General features: G+C 44.1%; 1 protein-coding gene and 1 pseudogene across 5 annotated transcripts in view; both read right to left on the minus strand.

Moving 5' to 3' along the window:
- HESO1 (Nucleotidyltransferase family protein) overlaps window positions 1–12,718 on the minus strand; it is a 74,670-nt gene that overhangs the window by 28,974 nt on the left and 32,978 nt on the right. The gene's annotated exons all lie outside the window — the stretch shown is intronic.
- On the minus strand, window positions 8,736–9,555 carry LOC147894675 (uncharacterized; annotated as a pseudogene).

Consider the following 12,718-nt stretch of genomic DNA (forward strand, 5'->3'; position numbering starts at 1 on the left):
CTTCCATTGGCTTCCAAAAGGCCTCCGAATCAGTACCACAAGTTTGCTTCATCTCATGCCTCTAAGTTCTCAGCATAGAGGATGACATCATTTCAGCATCATGGCTTTATGTACATGCATCACAGGCTGGGTGATGGGAAGCAAACACAATCTTCACATAAAAAATCTTTGGGCATGTTGAGATACGCAGAGTAGTGTTTCAGGAGGATGGACAACCACCATATGAGAGGCATGCACAGCCTATTCCACATGATGCAGGGCATGGACAGCCCATAGATCGTGAGGTGGGAGAGCCACATCTAGGTGGACAACCTTAAATTATGTAGGAAAATCAGTTGGGACAGCAAGATGCTCATGGTGAGCAAGTGTTGAGACATTCCACTAGAGTCTCACGACCTCCACAGAGATATGCTCCGTCTCTAGATTATGTCATGTTGACAGATTGTGGTGAGCCTTCATGCTTTGAGGATGCTATGTCTAGGGATAACAAGCATAAGTGGGAGAAGGCTATGCAGTCATAGATGGATTCTTTGATGAAGAATGCTACTTGGGATTTGGTTTATTTGCCCAAAGGAAAGCATGCATTGCCATGCAAATGGGTTTACAAGCTGAAGATGTCTCCAGCAGATGCATTGCCTAAGTATAAGGCAAGGTTGGTAGCCAAGGATTTTAAGCAAGAGAAGGGTATTGACTTTGATGAGATCTTTTCCCTAATGGTGAAGATGACTACCCTTCGTATAGTGCTTGCATTGGTTGCCAGAGAGGACATGGAGCTTGTCCAAATGGATGTAAAAACAGCTTTTCTACATGAGATCTTCATGAGAACATCTATATGCAGCATCCAGAGGGGTTTGTTGTGCAAGGCAAAGAACGGATATGGTATGCAAGCTTCAGAAAAGTCTTTATGGGCTGAAGCAGGCTCCTAGGAAGTGGTACCATAAGTTTGATGCATTTATGCGATCCCAAAGGTACACACGGAGTGAGACAGATCATTGCCTCTACACGAAGAAGGAATCAGATGGCAGCCTTTTTATTTTGATTTTATGTGTTGATGACATGCTTATTGCTGGGAAATCTACTTTGGAAGTGGATGCCTTAAAGAAAAGGTTGCATGGGTGATGCCAGTCACATACTTGGCATGAGGATTGTTCGGGATAGAAACAAGAAACTCCTTCATTTGTCACAGAAAGAGTACATTGGCAAGGTACTTGAGCATTTCAATATGGAGAGGGGGAAGTCCATAAGTACCCCGTTGCCTCCATATGTGAAACTCAGCCAAGCGGATAGCCCTAAGTCAGATGAAGAGCGAGCTGAAATGGCAAAGATACCTTATGCATCCCCAGTAGGAAGCTTGATTTATGCCATGGTTGCTACACGTCCAGATGTTGATTTAAAGAAAAGGTTGCATGGGTGACGCCAGTCACATACTTGGCATGAGGATTGTTTGGGATAGAAACAAGAAACTCCTTCATTTGTCAGAGAAAGAGTACATTAGCAAGGTACTTGAGCATTTCAATATGGAGAGGGGGAAGTCCATAAGTACCCCGTTGCCTCCATATGTGAAACTCAGCCAAGCGGATAGCCCTAAGTCAGATGAGGAGCGGGCTGAAATGGCAAAGATACCTTATGCGTCCGCAATAGGAAGCTTGATTTATGCCATGGTTGCTACACGTCCAAATATTGCTTTTGCGGTGGGAGCTGTTCTTTGGGAGGAAGGACACACCTGTTGTTGGATATGCAGGTACTGATTTTGCAGGGAATATAGACACCAAGAGGTCTACTACAGGACATGTTTTCTCATTCACCAGAGGTGCAGTTTCATGGATCTCTTGTTTGCAGCCATGTACGGCTTTGTCTACCACTGAGGCAGAGTATGTTGCAGCCACTGAGGCATGCAAGGAAGCTATATGGCTTACTCGTCTAGTGGGAGACTTGAGCATTGCAGGAGAGGTTCCAGTTTTGCACTGTGATAGTGAGTGCCATCCAATTGGCACGGAATTATGTCTTCCATGCGAAGATAAAGCATATTGATGTGAAGTATCACTTCACCAGAGAGGTGATTGAGGACAAGCGCATCCAGCTTGTCAAGGTTCACACAGATGAGAACCCTGTAGATCTCCTTACAAAGAGTCTTTCCTCAGAGTGGTTTGCACATTGCAGAGTGTTGATGGGTGTTGGATGACATTAGGATGCCCATCTTCTCCCTTAAAGGCACATTGGCCTTTAATTGGGAGGTTGTTGGGGTAAAGGCCAATGGCCCAGTCTATACCCATACATACATAATAAGAGCTTACCTTGATCTGGGTGAGTTAGCACCCACAATTTTTGGTGTTCTCCCTTTCTTTGTTGCTTTCCGATAAGACTTCCTCTCCATCACTTTTTGCAAGCTTTTAGAGTTTTCAGGTTTGATGCTTGAATGTTCAAAGTTGGAACTTAGAAGTTTTTCCTGGACTTGTTTTTTAAAGTTTTAAGCTCATGACTCTTCAATCCTTGATCATTGATGTATTTGGTGAGTTGTGACTAATGAATCGTGAAGTGACAAGTCTTCCAATGTTTGTGAATTTAGATTCTATAACTATTCATGGTTTAAGATATATTTTTGAAATGTTTTAGTCGTTGAAACTTGAAACTTAATAACATTTCCCATACCTCATGTTTTCGAAGTATGAAAACTTTTAGGGCCGTGTATGGTTCAGCTAGGGGGCATTTTAACATACTTTGTCACGGGCACCCTCAGCCGGTGGCATGCTGGACTGCCACGTGGGCTGCCAACTCAGCATGCAGCAGCCACGTGGACTGCCATGCAGGCAGCCACGTCAGCTGGCTGCCATGCAAGCAAGAGCCATTTCAGCCCTTCCGTACAACACCAGCCCAACAGTCCATACAACGCAGGCACCATGTCAGTGACGACATCAGCAAGTGCCACGTGGCACTGCCAGGTTGCCAAGTCAGGAGGTCGGCCATCTAGCAGCAGCACAATGAACAGGAAGCAGCCTGGTCGGTGGTAGGAAACTGCTGGTCGGTCAGTTTTAGGCCCAAGGGGGGCCTATAAAGGGAAGCCCCCTTGGCCTTTATTCTCCATCCCACAGTTGGGCCTCATAGCCTCAGTTCAGCAGCATTAGGCCTCCCCGCAATAGACCATCAGGGTGCCTCAGCCTCTACAGGGATCTAGTGAGGATTCACTAAAGGCACATGGTGGAAAAGGAGAGAGAGAGAGAATGATACTCAAAGAAAGACATAATGAAATGGAAATGAAATGAATGAACATATGAAAGTACTCACATGTAGACCAAAGAGCTTGTAGCTTGATACTTGATTGATTTGACACAAGACATGTACAGCTCTTATATAGAGCACGCACATACATATGAACACCAATGCATATGAGATGACTCCCAATGTGACACGTGACATCCATAGGACACACTAGGCTAAAACTCACACTAGAACTCACTAGAACACACCAAACTGACTCAACTTGACTCCATTTCCTAACACCCCCCCATGGAGGAAAGATGAGTGACTACTGGAATGGAACCAAGAACATGACAATGATGGTCATCGAACTGTGCAATGACGGTCTAGAGCTAGACATGGCTCCCATGCTAACTCAGAGGCAAGTGAGCATGGCTCAGAGGCTAGTGAGCATGGTATAGACTCAGAGGCTCACCTAGCATGGCTCAGAGGCTCATCATGCATGGATGCATGACCAATTCAAAGGTCTAGGAGACCATTGCACTAACATCCATAACTCACATACGAGGCCTAATAAATAGACCTATCAAAGTCAATACATGGCTCCCACAGTGCATCCTCCTCCTAGCTCCACGGACTAATGAGGGACATGGAGCCACACACCATAGAAAACCCATACATCATTTTTTTACAAAAAGAAAAAGTGATATATTCCATTCAAAACGAATCATACAACAGGTGGGAGAGAAAGTACTCTATCCCTAGCCTCAACAATGTGGCCAAAAAGCCATGGTGGTGGTCTAAAATGCCACGACATCCCAAAAGGGGTCAAATGAAAAAATAATGAGCAGTCCCATGTCCTCATGAAGGATAACAGTCTCCCACGAGCTGCCAAAGAGGTGCCTGCCGCTCCCACTGACTCCTGAGAGTGAAGATAATCTCCGCCCAAATGGAAGCAAGAGTGTCAGCCTCCGTGCATAAATGGCCCCCAAGGACAAAAGAACATCGCGAACACCATATCCGCCGTAGGGTAATGCTGGAAATCACCTCCCAGGCTGACCCCGCAGGTGAAGTAGGCATGGAATCCTGAGCTGGTACAGGTACCAAAAGTAAATCCTGCGGCTCCATGATGCTGACCTCTATGGGACCCCGTCTTTGGCGACGTTGCATGAAGAAACTGTGATCTCCTGGCTCTGACTCAAAGAGAGCAAAGGCTCCAGATCCTCTCCCCCAAAGGGCAGCGCCCCATGTCATCAGAAAGGACTCGGATGTAACATATGAGAACAACCTGAAGATACCTATCCATACCACTCTAGAGCTGGGGCAGCTCCATAAACAATGCTTACTAGATTCCTCTGCAAGCTGACAATGCATACACAAGGAACCCATCTGTTGAAGCCAAGTACCCACAGGTATACCCCTATGTATAGTGAGCCAAAGAAAGTAGGAGACTTTCCTGGCTCTACTGATGCCCCAAAAGTGAGTCCAGTAGCTCAGCAAGAGCTCAGCAGTAAGTCCCTATGCGTGCCAATGCTGTGAGGCAGATGGTAGGTGATGAGAGTCTCTCTGCTGAAGCCTATAAGCTGCCCTCATCGAGTACAGGAAAAAGAAAAGAGGACGAACGCCTGTCACCGGAGCAGGCCACGCCCACTCACCTGGGTCCCAGTCGAGCTCCGCAAGAGGTCGACCCTGAAAAATCCAAAGTCTCCATCTAGGATCCTCTGCAATGGTCAACCTGGAAGGATCTGCGGCCCATTCCTTACCCAGGCAACCAATGACCCTGACTCTCTGCCAAAGGAGCTCCTGTCGATCCAGGGGCTGAGTGGGATACAATCTGTGAGCGGAGTCCGTCTCAAAATAAACGGTGCTGGTCCTAAACGAACTCCAATGCATAGCCCTGCCTCACTGAAACAACCTGACCAAGTAGAGATGGGATGAACATAGGCTGGATCTGTAAGCATATCCCTCCACTCCTGAGGAATAGCTCTCATGATCAGTACCCCATACATCATTTTAAGAGGACTATCCAAGAAAGAGAACCTTTATTGACACAACACAGGTGATTTATTGCATTTGTTTTTTGGAAACATCCCCAGGGCAGAGTACCTAAATACAACATGCTTAGAAAATAAATGGATCATCATCTCCATCGTCCTCTGGAGGGAGAGAGAGTAGTGAGAGCATGAACTTGTGTCAGAGGGTCATCATCTTCATCGTCAGTAGTGGTGGTGTGTGGATACAATTGTAAATATGTTTTTCACTTGTTGCATGCTGATGAGTAGGTACATAGCTATGCACATAGCTAGTGGGTGGTGGCTTTGAGTTATGGACACTCTCATAAAAGACACTATACTGATGTAGATATCTTCTTGAGATGGTAAATACTTTTGCGGGGACTCTTAGAAAAGGATGAGGCAAGTGTAGATGCACCAGGTACCCCAGAGCATGTAGAGTCCCTGTGTAACAGGTTTTGGGCTTGGGATATTTTTATCTTTAGATGTGCCCTTTTGTGGTCCTTGGTGAAGTTTTTTTTCACTGAGGGAGCTTCCCGTTAATGTGGAGTCTACGTTTGTGAAGTATATGTGTCTTGGGTGAGTGCCTATGACAAGTATGTGGGTTTTCATGGGCTTGAGGAGGTTTGTCATCAGTGAAATTTGAAATGGAGGTGCTAGATTTGTGCCTTGATACTAGAGTGGTCTTTAAAAATGACGACGTGGCTATTTGTGAGAGAAGGCAAGCCATGCATGCAAGCGTGGTTGGGTAAAAAGTAAGGGGAGTATCTGGATCAACGACCAAGTCATGTACGTGGAGATGGAGGCTTGCAGGAGTATCGTGGAAGCATATCGTAGGCGCACAGAGGATCAACACGCATAAAGGGGCTGCTGGAAAATTTCGGTAGGAGCTCGCTGGGGGGATGATTAGCAGGGATGGACACAAAGACGGAGGGGAGAGATAAAGGATGATCCTTGTGGAGATGCAATGGGCGCATGAAGGAAGAGAGTAATCGTAAGGGAATTGGATGCTGCCTTGGAAGAGATCATGAGACAGAGACAGGTGACGGGGGGCGCAGTCGTGAGTAGCGGGACATCGTATTCCATCAATGCGTGGACTGAGGCTTTTGGAAGGGCGATGGAGTGCTAGAGCTAGTTGTGGACGGGGAAAATTTTATTGTGAGCTTTTTAATGCGAGCTTTTTTTGAAATTTATCAAAGTTTGCGAGCTTTTTTAGAGTCCCATAAAAAAGGCCTACTAATCAAAAAATAACAAAGTAATTACTTATCCTATATCTATGGATTTATCCTAGGAAATACCAAAGCAATTAGCAATTAGCAATTCTATGGACTAAAAAAGACAAAGCTATTAATCCAAGTAATTTATATTACAAGTCAGTATCAAATGATATCATATACAAAAATGAGCCATCACAACACCAACAAATATGTATTATGCATTCAAGTCTATGTATTATCGCTAAGGCAACAAAGGTTTAATGAAACTTCAAGTAAGCATATGCCAATTTTTATGTAGTTCTATTATTTGAAAAGGCCAAAGCAATTAGTAAAATGTTCCACATTAAGAACATTGTGTTGACTCAACACAACAAATTTTGAGCAATATGTATTGCATGTTGATGCAAAAAATAGTGTCACATCAAAAAGTGGGCTATCATAACACCAACCAAGTATATTTTGCATTCAGGTCTATGGATTGATCCTAGGTCCTAGGTCGGCTAAGGACTGATGAAACATCAATAGTGGAAAGGGTTGGTTGATGAATAAGCATGTGTTGATTTGGATCCAATCACAATACACAGATGAAGATGTAATGAATATGTTTGCATGCCAGGTAAGGTTTTTGACCCAACTCTCTTTTTTGAAAATCTGGACATGTACACATGGGTTCAATCTTGATGTGCACATCATAAGACATCCGAGCCTTGTCAGACCCTGTTGTTCTCAAATGGAAAATACTATGATGAAGAAGCTCCACTGTTCTTTCTCCCATGACAACAGCATGCATAGATTAAGCACTAGCTATTCTTTTTGCAGCCTCCTTAGATATGCCATGCCTCCATTTTGTGGTTCTTACCAATGTGTGTTGAGCTGGATTCCTTGGTATGGATGCCGACCCTCCATGTGCATCACAAAACTTAGTTGGCATCGGTGCCGATCCTTGAGGTACATTTGGTGTCCTCCAATTCACATGGGCTTGATCCACTATTTGCAATTTAAAACCGGCCTTGATGAGATTGCCTATCTCCTCACTTGTGATGTTTGTTTCCACATCAACCTTCCACACAGATGGACGTTCAGGAACATGCATGATATTATGATCTGGGTGCCATGTATGAGTTATATCATCATTACAAAACCACATCCATTGTGCTTTTGGTCCTCCTACCCTTGGATGCCGCCGTTCAGAGTAGAAACAGGGTGCCACCACTCCTTGTGAACTACTTTGTATATATCGATTACACTTAACCTTTCCATCTATGAATCCAAGTTCCACACAGATGGACGTTCAGGAACATGCATGATATTATGATCTGGGTGCCATGTATGAGTTATATCATCATTACAAAACCACATCCATTGTGCTTTTGGTCCTCCTACCCTTGGATGCTGCCGTTCAGAGTAGAAACAGGGTGCCACCACTCCTTGTGAACTACTTTGTATATATCGATTACACTTAACCTTTCCATCTATGAATCCAAGACCTAGAGTTTTTGGAGGTCCTTCGAATTGCCCAAAAGGTACGGTTAAAGGCACCTCAACAATAGAGAGGAGGCCACTAGGAAGGCCTCCTTGTCTCATAGGTGGAGCCGTTGGGGCTTGTTCTCTTGTGGGCATGGTCTCATTCTGAGCTCCTTCAGCTTCCCCTACAGTGCCATGTTTTCCCGATGATGTTTTGTAGACTTCCCTTGAACTCCACCTTGCTCCACTGTGGAAGCCCTAACATCCTCTGGTTGGGTATTACCTTGCGGTTTTATTGAATGCCAATCTCCACCTTTTGTCTCGAACCTAATTTTTCTCGGCCGCCCTCTTTGCTTACGATCTCTGGTCTCCATCACATACCTTGGCTTATGTGAGGTGTTTTCTAAATGTATACTTGATGAGTTGCTTCTCTTTCTTTGGACTGTTACCTTATCCCCATGTAATGGTCTTGGTTCTTCATACATTGGTGTCCTGCAACTGTTTCATGCACCATTTGTGCAACTTGTGCTGGTGAAGGTGTACTCCTTGAGGCCACTCTTTGCATCAAGGCTTCCAAGTTAGGACCACCATCCCTAACATGCCTGCCAATCATATATGCATATTGTTTCGCACTTTGTAATAGGGTATTTGCCATGCCCGAGACGCAACAATCATATAATTGTATCTTTGTCTTAAACCCTTCTCCTGCTAGCCAACTACCATGCATGCTTTCAGCTAGATTTGACCTTGGAGTGTGTGCCTTCTCCAAGGAACTCTTTGTTACCTGTGGTAAAAAAGGAGGTAATTAAAATTGGCTTATTACATTTATTTAGCTTACTACATTTATCTACAAAGTACATACTGCACTCATGAGATTCCCCCAATGGGCAATCCGCACATCCCACCGACTAAACCATATGTCCATTGAAGGAATATCGGCCTCACGGACATGTCCAGCATGCCACCACTTCCGAATGAGCTTTGCTTGGTTGGTAGCTTCTTGCTTTGTCTTACATAATCTCCAATTCTCACACATGGTGATATGCTCATTTCTCATATCCTCTTTGACGAATTTCCTTGTGTGCTTATGCAAGCTTTGTTCCCAATGGAAGAGACATGAGTGCTCTCTCCCAACAATTATATTGTTTGGACCCCCATTGAAAATAGTTCTCATAGCTATCCAATTCGCTCCAGCTTCATCAGACATGAAACCATGAAAATCTGCAGGGGGATACCCACATTGTTTCATTGTGGCATTCAACATCTCCCAAAATAGGATTTGGCTTTCAGCATCTTCATCTTTCATCTCACATGTGGCGATGGTCATTAATTCGTGCACACTGGTAGACAAAGCCAACATTATTATATATTATACCACAACTCTCTTGATGATGGCAACATGGATACATAAGGATGGAGGGAAGTTATACCTAGGATCATAAACATGACATGCCATTGTGACATGCCATTGTGCTCCACCCAATCACTCGATGGGTGTGATCAAATTGTACCCATGAATTCCTCAAATCACAATTTCCTCCTCGTCTCATGCAATTGACAAGATCCACACCAGATGCTGGACCATTGGTTGACATTTTAAAAACAAAACATTTTTCATCTGGCAAGCCTTGCCCTGGAAAACGATTTCCATGGAAGAATGAATACATCGACCTTTTCTTTAGTAAAAGAAGGCTGTCATAGCCTTCCCCAACAGGTAACCTTGCCTTCTTCTCTTGTGCAACAATCCTTTGAACCTATAACATCACAAGTCAACTATTTAGAAGGTCCCTATTCCATTCTAAACTTAAGTAAACTAAAAATCACTTAGCTACAAACAAACATACCGTTGATTCTCAACTAGTGGTACCAATTGCTCAAGAAAGTTAGTCAACTCTATATCTCCCACACTTGCCCCTTCGTTATTGTCTCCTCTCATCAAGGATGAATTCAAGAGCTCTTTGGCAACACTCATTTGAGCTTTGCGTGGTCCAGCATTCTAATCCACCTTCAAAACATCTGCAACAAGCTTCTTTGTTTTCTCTATCATTGCCTTAGATGTTCTTGGATGCATGGGGTGCTGATATATCAGTTCACCAACATGAACCATCAATCTTGTCATTGTTTCATCAAATGGCATTACATAATATACCATGCAATTACAAGTATCAATGCAATAAGCAGGCTTATGACAATAGTGACAAACAATCTTGTTCCTCTCCTCTTCAGTCAAGAGTACAAGAGCAATCTTCTTTTGTAGGTAGCCTCTAAAGAAGGATGTGTTAAACTTCTTATTGTTTGCAAAATAAGGGCAAGTAATCCTATGGCATTCTAATGAGCCAACATAGTAGCTAAGCCTTACTGTACATGAGATAGCCATGTTTGTGGTTGATGGTTTGGTCCATATGTGGCCATCAAATTTTTGCTCCATGCCATTCATGCCATTGATGTTTCCAAAAGTTGGAGGAAATTCCAATAGCATACTTCCATTGTATACCCTTGGTAATTCAATGACTTGCTTCCTTTGCTTTATATTTGCAATCCGCGTTTTGAGTATATTGGCTTGCTTGTTCTCCATGATCCAAGGTATGATGCTTTTGCTAACCTGACATTCATCTTTTAACTGGTCCTCATTTGAGCCTTCAAGGTTAATGTGTGAAGTCTGCATCATCTCAATGTCAACATCAGTCCTCGACTTATAAGAATTGTGGTACATACCAGGCTTCTCAATGGGACTAAACTCTTCAAGATCCACATAAGGAGATGGTTGAGAGATTTTCTTTCCTTCTCTGCCAAACTCTTCAGAGTAAAATCTACTAGCAACACGACGCGATGAACCAGGCTCTTCAAGATCACTAATAGTACTTGCTGCCATGATTGTATTGTGGCAAGGAGGCATCCAGTATGTAATGCTCTTGACCATCGATATCCCACTCAGACGAAACCTTTACCTTCATTGTTGCTTCACCTTCAATGACTGCCTTAAGGCAGATGAGCTTGTGCGTATAGGGAAGAAGGCTTTGAAGGAAATGTGCACTAACAATCCTTCTTCCATCCGTGAGCGGGATAGAGTGTGATAGATTCGCTCCTTCAATAAGCCATTCAATAGAAGCCTCTTCTGTAGCCATTTTGGATGACACAACAAAAGGTACTAAAGACAAATATATGTTAAGCCTTGCTTCAGTGAAACTGGTTATTAGAGGAGCTCAGAGAATACAAACAATCTTAAGAGCAGAGGGATGGTAATCCAACATGGCATTGAGAGCAGAGGGATGATAACCCAACACGGATCATGAAAATAAGAAGGGATGAAAGAGAGAAATGCAATGTGATGCAAAGCTAGAAGGCAACCAAAGAGACTTAGAAAGTAATGGTGGGAGAGAATGAATAGGAGAAAATGACAAGAGAGTAGTATCAGGATGCGAGGTATGTGGTCACGAGAAAGCAGGGTGCAAATATTGAAAATGGGTAGAGCATTGTGAAACAGGTGGTGTTTGAGGGACGTTTGAGCTAATTCCAATGTCGATTATGCCCTGACACCACAATCAGAAGTAGCCATGTGACCGTCACTACAACCCATTGAGCTGGAATGATGGTGAGAAAGGTGGCGGCCGAGATTCTTTCACAAACTTGGATTATGCCAGGATGCCACAATCTTAAGCCTTAAAAGCAACATGCTATTATAGGGACGATTAATAGGGTAGAGAAGATTGATGCTGATTATGCCTTGCCGCCACAATCTGACACCAGTTAGTCACCTTAACCTTCGCCCCCTCTCTCGGCTTTTTGTGGTTTTTGTCGTCACCTTATCCTTCGCCCCCTCTCTTGGCTCTCTCCTCCCTCTCTAGCTTGAACGATATCGTTGTCAACAGGCCGTGATTTGATGTAACGATTTTCTCCCCTATGTTGAGCAGGATGAAGCACCCTGTTCCATAGGTGCTCTTTCCATGCCCTTTCTTGCTCTGTTGGCCAAGCATCGCAGCATGTTGGTCTCCCAGACAACCAGCGAGAGGACCTTTGCCCCCTCTCTCGGCTCTCTCCTCCCTCCTTCCACCTTTTCCCCTCCTCCTCCTTAGCACTCACACACCTCCCCTTTCCTCTCTCAGCAATCCCTCTCTCGGCTCTCTCCTCCCTCTCTCCTCCCTCCTTCGCCCCCTCTCTCAGCTCTCTCCTCCCTCCTTCCACCTTTCCACCTCCTCCTTAGCACTCACACAGCTCCCCTTTCCTCTCATCTCACTCCCTTAGCCACGCCTTTACAAAGCTTCCTCGGCTCTTCTAAAAACTCACACGACTGCCAAAGCAACTTATATGAAAGGTAAAGCTTCGTTCAAGCGAATTTTTCTGAGCCGAATCGATATGCAATGCAACATGCATTATATTATTTTCAATTGGGCTATTGCGAAGGTCAGGAGAGTGCAAAGGAAGGAGAGAAATAAGGACAGCACAAACGAACCTGAATCAATCGTGGTTTCTGGGCATTTCCTGCACTCAGCACAACAGGTTTGCAATCCATTTTAGTCCAATCCGTACAGTCTGCACTAGCGTAGACTCTACGGAGACTCTGAGCCCCCCTAATTTTTTGTTTCATATACACTCTTTGAAAATTGATTGCATTTGAAAATTCCTAGGTGAGTTCGAAAATTGATTGCACTCAGACAGGTTTGCTTCAAGAATTTTCGAATGGGCCTTGCACTCAGACAAGAGATGAATTCTCTCTGAATTCTCTCAGCAACTCGTATGAGCCCCCCCCCTTTTTTTGGTTTCATAGATGCCAAAGATTGCACTATTGCGTGATCTATTTGGGGATTTACTCGAAAGAATATAAGAAAATTG

Source organism: Dipteris shenzhenensis, chromosome 14, assembly GCF_047967505.1.
Source record: "Dipteris shenzhenensis isolate YYH24624 ecotype China chromosome 14, Dip_SZ_1.0, whole genome shotgun sequence".
Classification (NCBI taxonomy): domain Eukaryota; kingdom Viridiplantae; phylum Streptophyta; class Polypodiopsida; order Gleicheniales; family Dipteridaceae; genus Dipteris; species Dipteris shenzhenensis.